Below are 12,415 nucleotides of genomic sequence, written 5' to 3' on the forward strand. Positions count from 1 at the left end.
GCACAACATCTGCACTGCACTCGGCATAGAATCAGTCAGCGACCACCTAAAATATCTCACTCACACCCTGACTTCAGCGGCTTGATCACTCTGACAGCACAAGTGTTCGGTCGTGCAAGCCGCCAAGTAATCCAGCCCCCATCCCCGTCCCACAGCGCTTAATCACAATCTAATTTTGATCTTGTGTCTCCGCACACACGCCTCTGAAATTCACAAGGAAATTCAAGGGTGTCTTCCCCCCCCCCCCCCCACCTCTCATTTACCCCTGTTCGCTGTGCTGGATTTCTTGGTTTAACTCGGGAGTCATGGAGTTGTACAGCACAGAATCAGGTCCTTCGGCCCGTCGTGACCTATCTGTTCCAATGAAAAGTTCCAGTGAAAATAGAAACCGTGCTGGAAAAAAACTCAGCAGGTCCGGCAGCATACGCGGGGAGAGTTAACGTTGACTCCATATTTGAGTCCAAATTTCCGATTTCCTTCTGTGTTTCTTTATCCCCGCAGATGCTGCCAGACCCGCTGGGGTCTTCCAGCACTTTTTGTTTCGTTTCAGATCAACCGCAGTTTTTCGTTTTTAAGGTTGCAATGACGGGAAATTACAGGCTGATTAGCCTGAGCTCGGTCGTTGGTAAGATTTTAGAGTCCATTATTAAGGATGAGATTTCAGAATACTTGGAAGTGCATGGTTTCATCAAGGGGAGGTCATGCCTGACAAAGCTGTTTGAATTCTTTGAGGAGGTAACGAGTAGGTTAGACAAAGGAGAGCCAATGGATGTTATCTACTTGGACTTCCAGAAGGCCTTTGACAAGGTGCCGCACAGGAGGCTGCTCAGTAAGATAAGAGCCCATGGTGTTTGAGGTAAGGTACCAGCATGGATAGAAGATTGGCTATCTGGCAGGAGGCAGAGAGTGGGGATAAGGGGGTCCTTCTCAGGATGGCGGCCGGTGACTAGTGGAGTTCCGCAGGGGTCAGTGTTGGGACCACAACTTTTCACTTTATACATTAGTGATCTAGATGAAGGAACTGAGGGCATCCTGGCTAAGTTTGCAGATGATACAAAGAAAGGTGGAGGGACAGGTAGTATTGAGGAGGTGGGGAGGCTGCAGAAGGATTTGGACAGGTTAGGAGAATGGGCAAAGAAGTGGCAGATGGAATACAACGTGGGGAAGTGTGAGGTCATGCACTTTGGTAGGAAGAATAGAGGCATAGACTATTTTCTAAATGGGGAGAGAATTCAGAAATCTGGAGTACAAAGGGACTTGGGAGTCCTAGTCCAGGATTCTCTTAAGGTTAACTTGCAGGTTGAGTCGGTAGTTAGGAAGGCAAACGCAATGTTGGCATTTATTTCGAGAGGACTAGAATATAAAAGCAGGGATGTGCTGCTGAGGCTTTATAAGGCTCTGGTCAGACCACATTTAGAATATTATGAGCAATTTTGGGCCCCATATCTCAGGAAGGATGTGCTGGCCCTGGAGAGGGTCCAGAGGATGTTCACGAGAACGATCCCAGGAATAAAAGGCTTAACATATGAGGAACGTTTGAGGACTCTGGGTCTATACTCGATGGAGTTTAGAAGGATGCGGAGGGATCTGATTGAAACTTACAGAATACTGAAAGGCCTGGATAGAGTGGACGTGGGGAAGATGTTTCCATTAGTAGGAGAGACTAGGACCCGAGGGCACAGCCTCAGAGTAAAGGGAAGCCCTTTTAGGACAGAGATGAGGAGAAACTTCTTTAGCCAGAGAGTGGTGAATCTATGGAATTCACTGCCACAGAAGGCTGTGGAGGCCAGGTCATTGAGTGTATTTAAGACCGAGATAGATAGGTTCTTGATTGGTAAGGGGATCAAAGGTTACGGGGAGAAGGTGGGAGAATGGGGTTGAGAAACTTATTAGCCATGATTGAATGGCAGAGCAGACTCGATGGGCCGAATGGCCTAATTTCTGCTCCTATGTCTTATGGACTGGTGCGTCATTGGTCCAGCATGTGTAAGCGTTGAAATCGCGATTCGTGGCGTTAAGATTTGTTTTTTTTAATTTTTGTCTATTTGCAGCCTATGGCCCATAATTGTTGAAATAGCAGGAACGTTTTAGATGAGCACACTCGTACATTAATTGCCAATACAACCCGGAATGATTTCAACCAGGTAAAGGTGTACTCCCTTGCTTGAATTACTCCAAGTATATCCTTGCAGTTTTGAGGGACAAGTTGTGTCAACTGGAGAGAGTTTCGGTTCACATAATGTTAAATTATATGGTGAAAGTCGGGTGTTAGGGCCCCCAAATAACTCCGAAATGAAGCCAATGAGTCCGAGCTGGCTGAGTTAGACAGGTTTTTGATCAGCAAGGGAGTCAAAGAATACTGGGGGCGTGTCGGGGGAGGGGGCAAACAGGAAAGTAGAGTTGAGGCCACAATCAGGTCACCTATGATCTTATCCAATGGCGGAGCAGGCTCCAGGGGGAGCGAATGGCCCACTCCTGCTCCTAATTCTTTTGTTTTTGAATTTTCTCTGCTCTGGGAGCTCTCTCTCTCTCCGCTTCACAGTGTGGACAGGTCAGTCCGAATCCAGAGTTAGGCTGAATTCGTACTAAGGCTCCAGCATCACTCTAAAGTAGCCTTGCTTCGTGCAATTGTTGACGTAAACATGCCTTTTAGAATGGCTCGATTACACACTGACGCCACTCGGGTACAACACAAGGGAACACTTTATACTCTGTGGTTGTTGAGTTACTTGAATCCAATTTAAGACCTTTGGAGAGGAATAGTTCCTGGTATTAGACTGCTTCAGCAGGTAGCAGTCTCTCATGAAAATGTGGGGACTCAAGCCCCACCTCCAGGATTTGAGCTAAAAAAAATAAATGCAAACTGGTTCTCCAACCATGATAGCAAATTGCATTTAAGTAGCGTTTAAAATGTAGAAATTGTCTCAAGACAATATGCAGAAGGTGGGTGGAGGCTTCGGGGGGGGAGGGCGGGTGGCGCGGTGATTTCCAAAGAAGTAGAGAGGTGGAATGAATTAAGGAGGGAGTTCCAGAGCAAGGAAGCTGTCTTCGGATATGGGAGAGCGTTATATTTATTGCCACCCCTTCCGAAGAGATGATCTTAGTCCCGTCTCTTGGTTCTTCGATGCTGTAGTTCAATGGAAAAGAAGTGCAGAGTGTTTGGTGTCTTGACCACATCCCTCCAGAAACCCACAGCACTGGAAGTACATCAACTGCTGATTCATTTCGTGACTGTTTACGAGTTTGTTACTGAGCACATACCGCACGCTACACTTGCCCACGTAAAACCACAAATGTTTACAGTACGGAATGAGGTCATTCCGTCCATTATATTTATTGCTGGGCCAGCAATCCAGAGGCCCCCGGCTCTGGGGACACGGGTTCAGACCCCACCACTGATAACTTACCGAATTTAAATTCAAATCAATACACCTGGAATCGAAAGCTAGTCTCAGATGATGACCATGATGAAACTATCGTGAGTTGTTGTAAAATGCCTTAAGGAAGGGAAATCTGCCTAACCTGGTCTGGCTCTTACCTCCCTCTGAAATGGCCGAGCAATCCACTCAAGCAAGGTCAGTTAGAATGGAATGGGCAATAAATGCTGGCCCTGCCAGTGATGCCCACATCCCATAAGTGAAAACGACATCCACAATATACCCTTCTCCCCATAGCTCTGCGTTTCAAACATTTGTCCCAATTGGTGAAAACTGTGCATTACTTTACCTACCCCTGCTGAGACTAAACCCCTTCCTCCTTCCCCCTCCCCCCTCCCCCAACTGGAGGAACTTGGTTCCCCCTAACATTATTCCAGCTGTTTCCACATTATTTTAAATCCTCTCTCTCTCTGTCCAAGTGGAAATAGTCCCAATTCTCCCTTGCTTCCCATCCTTGGCCATCCTGGTGAACAGACAGCTGTGCCTCCAGTCAACCAGGCCCCAAGATCTGGAACTCCTTCCACAGGATCCGCTGCCTCTCCACCTCTGGGACCTTCGATCCCTTAAATCCCTCCTCTTTGACGAAGCTTTTCGGCTACACCCACTAATATTCTTGGATGCGTCCATGTTTTGCCTGATTATGCCTCTGTGCAGCACCTTTGGGAATATATATATATATTTTTCTGCGTTTACAGGCATTATTTATTTTCAGGTTGTTGTCGAAACTTGGCTCTACTTTATGACATCAATTCCCACTCTCCAATAGAGGGGTAAAACGCTTCACAATACTCCAACTGTGACCTAACCATGTTTTTTAGTACAACTTTATCATGACATCTTTGCACCCTGTGTCCTATTTATCAAACCTACAATGATGTCAGCCTCTCGTGTACCTGGAGATGTTTATTTTTTCAATGTTATTCAGTTTGTATGTGTGTGTGTGTGTGAGAAGTTGGTGTTTTGACAGGTGTGGGGGAAAACGCGCTTTATAAATGCAATCCCTCTTAGCAACTGGGGAGATTCTTTGGGTAAAAGCTTGAATGGTTAGCGTATAAAGAAGCCTGCAGTGAAACTCGCGTGCTCAACCTTTACCTGCTGCACGAATGGTTTTAAGCCTAAATAAAAGCAAAATACTGCGGGTGCTGGAAATCTGAAATAAAAACAGAAAGTGCTGGGGGAAAACTCAGCAGGTCTGGCAGCATCTGTGGAGAGAGAGAAACAGTTATGACTTATTCAAACCTGCTGAGTTTTTTTTTCCAACATTTTCTCTTTTTAAATGTTTGTTTTAAGCCACCGTGTTTATTAAATACACCTTTAAGCACGCTTGCCTTCATATGCGGGGCTCAAATACACAGACCTTGGCTGTGAATACAATCTATGGGAGATATATATATATATATATATAAATAAAAGAAAACAACGCCTTCTTATACCGGGATGTGGTGTCAGTCCTTTTATGAATGGTATTGTAAGGGTTAACCATTGAGATTTGAGCACCTCCTGCTCGCTTCCTGTTATTGATACTACGGGTGTTGTTGCTAGAGACGCGCTGTGGAGGCTCATCAACCAAGGGGGGGCGGGTGGGGCAAATAATCTGGACGGTCAGTTTAAAAAAAGAAACACATAGTTCTGCTTGCAGACGGCCCGGCCTTCGGAGTAAGTAAATATGCAGTGTCATAAACTAGCTTATAATGAAATCCTGTTCAATTAGCACTTTTTTTTCCCTCCATGAATTGATTGCACATTAATTTCCAGGTACTGGCTCCGGGAACCCCCATCCTAACAGTAGCTGTTCGGAATTAAGCCCGGGTTTAAAAAATAAAAAATAAATGGTTTTTCAGCTCTCCCGTCAAGGTTATTTTGTGGTCGCTGCACATCCACAGAGATATAAAAATAAACTAGCCTTTGTCGAGTTGGTTCAGAAAGTTGTGGATGCGAGGTCAGGATCTGAACATCTAATCCGGCCTGACACTTAGGGTGCAGCCCAGGGAGTGCTGCAGTGCCAGAATAGCGATTCTTATTATTCGCTCACCACATGGTCACTGACCATTATTGACCATTCCTAATGGCCCTTGAGATGCTGATGGAGGCAGCTGAATAGCTCCCTAGGCCAAGTCAGGGGGCATTTAAGAGTCAAACCACTTACTGCTGTGGGTCTGGAGTCGCCTGTAGGGCCAGACCAGGTAAGGGCAGCAGATTTCCTTCCCTGAAGGACATGAGGTGAAGCAGAGGGGGTTTTTTGTGACAACCGGGTAGTTTCATGGTCACTATTACTGCACTTTGCAAAGGAAGCTTCTAGCTCCCAGCTGACACCCATTGACCCCCTCTAAGGTGCGGGCATCTCAGGTGAGGATGGGACGGGATCAGAGTGTGGTAACTGGGCATGCCTTAGAATGGTACGCTGCATTTACACTCCAACCATAGCCGTGTCACTGGAACACTGGCAGCAAAGTTGCAAAAAGAGCCCGTGATGGCCCTAATAATATTGATGTTAACCGACAAACTCCTCCACAACCCACTGAAACTCAGCTTTTACTTATTGAAACTGCGCAAACAACTCTCACTGCAAACTTGGATAAGGCCGATGGGCGGTTCTTCTGTTTTTCTCGCTTTTCTTTCTTCTCAAAGCGGAAAGTGCGGTGTCCGGTGACCCGAGGGGTCGGGGCGTGAGCCAGGTAAAACGTGAACAGCTCTCCTTGCTGTTTGCAGGATCTTGCTGTGCACGCTGCATTTCTTACAGTACAACGGTGACTACATGCTTTGAGACAGCCCGGGGTCGTGAAAGATGCTAAATGGATGCATAAAGTCGTGATATAAATGCAGGTGCAGTTGTGAATAAAATATGCCTTGACCTCTAGGACAGGGACAATAACTACCACAACAAGGACTGAAACTAAGGTTGCAGCAATCCGGCACAGATCTGTAAAGATGTTCTCAGCTCACGTTGGCTTTGTACTGACAGGGAGAGACTTACACATTTGGCTCTCCTTCTCGCATTGCTGCTAACCAGTGGGGCGTGGGCTGAAATTCTTTTCGAGTTATCAACAGTCACAGATTGCAACTCTTTCGAGTACAATCACAGTTCTTGGTTTCCAGGAGTGAGACATGAACCCACAACCCTCTGAGTCAAAGGCGAGGGTGCTATGGACTGAGCCACAAAAAAGCTGAAAGCATGTTAACTATCTTCACCCACACACTAGACTCATCACAGCGACCTATCGGACACGCAGCCCTATTCCCCAAGGTCCTTCTGGGCAGTGGATTGGCCACTGGGTCGCGACCCTCCTGGACGCCATAATCCGCTACAAGGGCACCAGCGAGTGAGACATGAAGGTGGCGGATATTGACACTGACAACGGGGAGACAGTCGCTGGCGGCCGTGACCTCTGGAGGCCGACGGTTTGGAGGAGGCGAGCAGAAATGAAAAACCCGGCCGAACCGAGAAGAGGGCCCAGTGGAAAAAAGAGGCCAGGAAAATCAAGCCCCTTCTCAGACCGCTGCCTTCCTCTGCAGCGAATGCGGCAGAGGTTGTAAGACCAAAGCCACAGCCGGTGATGCTTAACACCAAGTTGACCACCGTGGTGCAAACCATCGTCCTATGAGCTGGAGGGCTGCCACAGGGATGCACAGCCCTGTATCTTACTGGGATGGTAGAAAATTGTGTTTCTGTTTAAAAAGACTTGCTTTCATTTACCATCTTTCTCATTTCATAGGCAATTGATTACTTTTAAGTCAAGCCATAACTTGGAGGGCAGAACCTTCCTCTGCTTCATCTGGAGCCAGGTCAGGGTTCTAATCTCAGTCTTACACTAAAATTTCTTAACGTCAACACATTTAAACCATTTCATAGTAGTGCCATAATTGTACAGTACTGTTGTAAATTCTTTCGAGTTATCAACAGTCACAGATTGCAACTCTTTTGAGTACAATCACAGTTCTTGGTTTCCGGGAGTGGGACATAAACCCACAACCTTCTGATTCAAAGGCGAGGGTGCTATGGACTGAGCCACAGCTGACACCTCCACAGTACTGTTGTAAGTGCAGGCTCAGACTGAACTAAACTGAAAGCACTGGGAACTCTGTGACACAGCACCACCTAGAGTCTGTGTTCATAACTCCCACCCACACCCTTCGTCCCTGTCGCCGACGTGGTCACCTTCCTCACCAGGTACTTCGATAAGGTGGGGAGCGGCACCGAGATTCAAGACAACTTGGGGATCTGGACAGGCAAACGCCTGTTTAAGGTCACGCTAAAGACCGATGGTAAGGGAGCCATTTTCCACCCTCCTTCCAGTTTCGCTATCGGGGGAAACCGTGGCTACCTGGTCTACGCTGGGCAACCCAAGCATTGTCGCTCATGCGGCAAGGCTGGTCATGTGGCGGCCAACTGCAGCGCCTCCCTCTGCAAGATCTGCAAACAAGAAGGGCACCAGACCAAAGACTGCAAACAGGCCAAGTGCTGCAACCTGTGTGGCGAGGCAGGTCACCTCTACAGGACCTGCCCCAAACGCTGCCGTACTTACGCACAGGCAGCCAAAGCCGACGAGGGGGAAGCAGAAGAAATGTTTCGTGTCACTCCAACCACCAAGGCCCCCAGGGAGCTCAACGGGACAAAGGAGGACACAGAGAGAGACAAGGTGGAGAAAGAGATTGAGGCAACAGAGAACCAATCAACAGCACTACCCCCTAAACCTCCCAGTCCTCAGGACAGCGAATCAATGGAGGAGGAGGCAGCAGTGGAAAAGCAGCAGGGGGAGTGGCGGACGGTGAAGAACAACAAAAGTAAGAAGGAGCGAAGAAGAAGCAAAGGCATTTCCCAGAGAAGCGGCAAGAGGCGTCTCCCATCCGACATGGATGACAAGGGCAGCAGCTCTTCGGATGATGAAGTGCCAGGGCGGCACCGACAGAAGAGGCGGCAAAGCTCCAGGGCGTTGGAGGACGAGACACCCGAGCTCCAGAAAATTGGAGACAACAAGGAGACCAGCGCACCCCAACTTTGCCTGCAACCTGAGGAGGCCAGTGCACCACAGCCCCTGGAATCTGGGAGCGGTGAGGCAATCATCGCACCCCAGCTCCAGGAAGCCGGGAACAGCAACACCCCAGAGGGGGTGAGTTTTGGAGAAGCTTCTCCAGCAAAGGTCATCTCAAAACCCGCTCTCTACGTGAACCTCCAGATGCCACCGGAGCAGAACACTGCCAAGGAGATCTACCTCAGCCCATCCAAAGTGAAGGAATTTGAGCTCACTACGGGTATGAAGGAGCAGACTAAAGGTCTGGGACTCTCAGAGACAGTGGGTTTGGTAGGAGAATAAATGCTTTAAAATGGGTTTAAAGATTGTATCCATAAATGTGCGTAGCATTAAATCTACTACGCGATGTGTTGCGACCTTGGACTACCTAGCCAAGGTCAAAGCTGACCTGTTGTTTCTGCAGGAGTGTGCGATACCGCACCTCAGCTCCTACAGGCAATGGTCACGATGGTGGTCCCATGGGCCATCGATCTGGTCGGGCGGAAATGACTCTCGTTCCTCCGGCCTGGGTATTCTGCTGCGGGGAGGCAACTTCACCGTCTCCGAGGTTAAGGAGGTGGTGGGCGGGCGACTCCTCGTAGCAGACGTAATGTACAAGAACGCTCCACTCCGGTTAATTAACGTGTATGGCCCGGCACAAGGGGCTGAGCGGCTGGAGGTTTTTCAGCAGCTCCCACTGCTGCTGGCGACCTCCAGGCCGGTCATTCCGGGCGGTGACTTCAACTGCATCATCGATGCGGCTGGACGATCCAGCAGGGCCGGCAGCAGATTGGACGCTACGTCCAGATCCCTGATGGAAACAGTTAAGGATGCCAAGCTGCACGACGTCTTCAGCAACCCTGCAGACGGAGCGCAGCGTAGATACACCTGGTCGCGGCCAGACGGGTCCATTTGTTCCAGGATAGACTTCCTGTTTGTGTCCCGTGCATTCACAGTCAGATCCACCGACGTCAAGCCGGTGTTCTTCTCTGACCACTGCCTCCTACTGGCGGACTGCCACTTGGAGAAGGACCTGAGGGTGGGCAGGGGGGCATGGAAGCTAAATGTGCAACTGCTGACCCCAGAGAACATTGAGGAGCTCAAGAGGGATTACAAAGGTTGGAGAACCGTGAAACCCCTCTTTGAGTCCCTGACACACTGGTGGGAAGCGATCAAGGGAAGCATCAAGAGGTTTTACATCCTCAAAGGCACCCAGAAAGCTAGAAAGGAACAGAGGGAAATGTCCCGACTCCAGAAAAACATGCAGAATCTGCTCCGGCTGCAGTCGATGGGGGTCGATGTCAAGGAGGAGCTCCAAGAGGTGAAGAGCCAGCAAGCCTCGCACTTTGCCTCGGAGGCCTCCAAGATCATCTTCCGTTCCAGAGTCCGCTCCGTGGAGCAGGATGAGACGTGCTCACGTTTCTTCTTCCAAAAGGTACACAGAGAGAGCTCTGTGATCAGCAGCCTGAAGGAAGAAGACGGCTCAGTAAAGTCATCACGGTCCGACATTTTGAGGATCAGCAAATCCTTTTATGCCGGATTGTATGACGTGAAGCCCACGGACAGCACGGCCTCCCAGTCCTTCCTGTCCTCTATCACGGAGGTCTTAGACGACAGTACGCGGGAGAGCCTGGACAAACCGCTAACTCCTGATGAACTGACTAAGGCCCTTGAGTCCTTCGAGAAGAGTAAAACTCCCGGAAGCGACGGCTTGCCGGCGGAGTTGTATTCGGCTCTGTGGGACTTGATCGGCCCAGACCTGCTAGGAGTGTACGAGAGTATGCTCCTGGCCGGCAGCATGTCAGAATCCATGAGGAAAGGCATCATCACCCTCATCTACAAGCACAAGGGGGAAAGGGAGGAAATTAGAAATTGGCGACCCATTTCACTGTTGAATGTGGACTATAAGATTCTGTCCAAGGTCATCGCCAATCGGGTCAAATCCGCTCTGGAATTGGTGATTCACCCTGACCAGACCTGCTCTGTGCCAGGCAGGAAGATCTCTGACAGCCTCGCGCTGCTCAGGGATACGATTGCCTATGTACAGGACAGGGGTGTGGATACCTGCCTCATCAGCTTGGATCAGGAGAAGGCCTTTGACAGAATATCGCACACCTACATGGGGGATGTGCTCTCCAAAATGGGGTTTGGGGAGGGAATTCGAAATTGGATCCAACTGCTCCACACTAACATCAGTAGCGCAGTCTCAATCAATGGGTGGGAAACAGATAGCTTTCCAATTAAATCTGGAGTCAGGCAGGGCTGTCCTCTCTCGCCTGTCCTTTTCGTGTGTTGCATAGAACCCTTTGCCGAGTCCATCAGGAAGGATCCGGGCATAAGAGGAGTGACGATCCCAGGCAGTGGAGGCACTCAGGTAAAAGCCTCCCTGTACATGGACGACGTCGCCGTCTTCTGCTCGGATCCGCTGTCGGTGCGCAGACTGATGCACATCTGCGACCAGTTCGAACTGGCCTCGGGAGCCAAGGTAAATCGTGGGAAGAGCGAGGCCATGTTCTTTGGGAACTGGGCTGACCGATCCTTTGTCCCCTTCACTGTCAGGGCTGACGGCCTGAAGGTGCTGGGGATATGGTTCGGAGGGACCAGGGCATGCGTTAGAAACTGGAAGGAGCGAGTGGCTATGGTGAAAAGGAAACTGGGCATGTGGGAGCGACGTTCCCTCTCCATTGCGGGTAAGAACCTGGTCATCAGGTGTGAGGCACTCTCGCTGTTGCTGTACGTGGCGCAGGTCTGGCCCATTCCAGACTCCTGCGCAATGGCGATCACTCGAGCCATCTTCCGCTTTATCTGGAGGTCGAAAATGGATCGTGTCCGCAGGGACGCGATGTACAAGCCTCTAGATAAAGGGGGAAAAAACGTGCCCAACATCGCCCTCATACTGATGGCCACCTTTGTGTGTGGCTGCATCAAGCGGTGCGTAGACCCTCAGTACGCAAACACCAAGTGTCACTACGTGCTGAGGTTCTACCTGTCCCCGGTGTTGCGAAGGATGGGTCTGGCCACGCTGCCGCGGAACGCTCCAAGTAGTTGGACCGTGCCGTACCACCTGTCGCTGGTGGAAAAATTTATGCAGAAAAACACCTTTGACCACAAGTCCATCAGGCAGTGGTCAGCACGTAACGTCCTAGAGGCCCTGAGGGAAAAGGAAAGGGTGGACCCTGTGGGATGGTTCCCTGAGCAGACTGTCAAAGTCATTTGGCAGAATGCCTCATCGCCAGAACTTTCCAACAAGCACCAAGACGTAGCTTGGCTGGTGGTGAGAAAGGCCCTCCCCGTCAGATCCTTCCTACACGCCAGGAGTCTCACCCCCTCTGCACGTTGCCCTCGAGGTGGTTGTGGTGGAGAAGAGACCGTTGTTCACCTCCTTGTGGATTGTGCCTTTGCAAAGAAAGTCTGGAGAGAGATGCAGTGGTTGCTGTCGAGGTTCATCCCGAGCAGTTCTGTGACACAGGACTCTGTGCTCTACGGGCTGTTCCCAGGGACACACACCGAGACAAACATCGACTGCAGCTGGAGGATCATCAACTGGGTGAAAGACGCGCTTTGGTCTGCCCGAAACTTGTTGGTCTTCCAGCACAAAGAGTTGTCCCCGACCGATTGTTGCGGACTGGCACAATCCAAAGTCCAGGACTACGTGCTGAGGGACGCACTAAAGCTTGGGGCAGCTGCCGCAAAGGCGCAATGGGAAAGGGTCGCTGTCTAAGACCTTTCTGCCACAGCGCACTGAGAGACTGGGAACTGTTTAGAGCCCCTCGGGCTGTACAGATCAAAATGAAAGGCTGTAAATGATTGTAATATTGTTTGTACTGATGCACCTGGTGATACATTTTGTAAAAGTTTAACCTGGATTGTACCCTTGTAATGGTGTTTTTGAAATGGTTTGGAATGTGATTGAAGATATTTTATGAATAAAGTATATTTTTGCAAAAAAAAACCTCCCACCCACACCTA

At 49.7% G+C, this 12,415-nt stretch overlaps 1 protein-coding gene across 1 annotated transcript in view; it reads left to right on the plus strand.

Annotated features, from left to right (window-relative positions):
- LOC144668772 (uncharacterized) overlaps positions 1 to 12,415 on the plus strand; it is a 219,612-nt gene that overhangs the window by 4,566 nt on the left and 202,631 nt on the right. The window lies entirely within an intron of this gene.

This window comes from Cetorhinus maximus, chromosome 28 (genome assembly GCF_964194155.1).
Source record: "Cetorhinus maximus chromosome 28, sCetMax3.hap1.1, whole genome shotgun sequence".
Taxonomy (NCBI): Eukaryota; Metazoa; Chordata; class Chondrichthyes; order Lamniformes; family Cetorhinidae; genus Cetorhinus; species Cetorhinus maximus.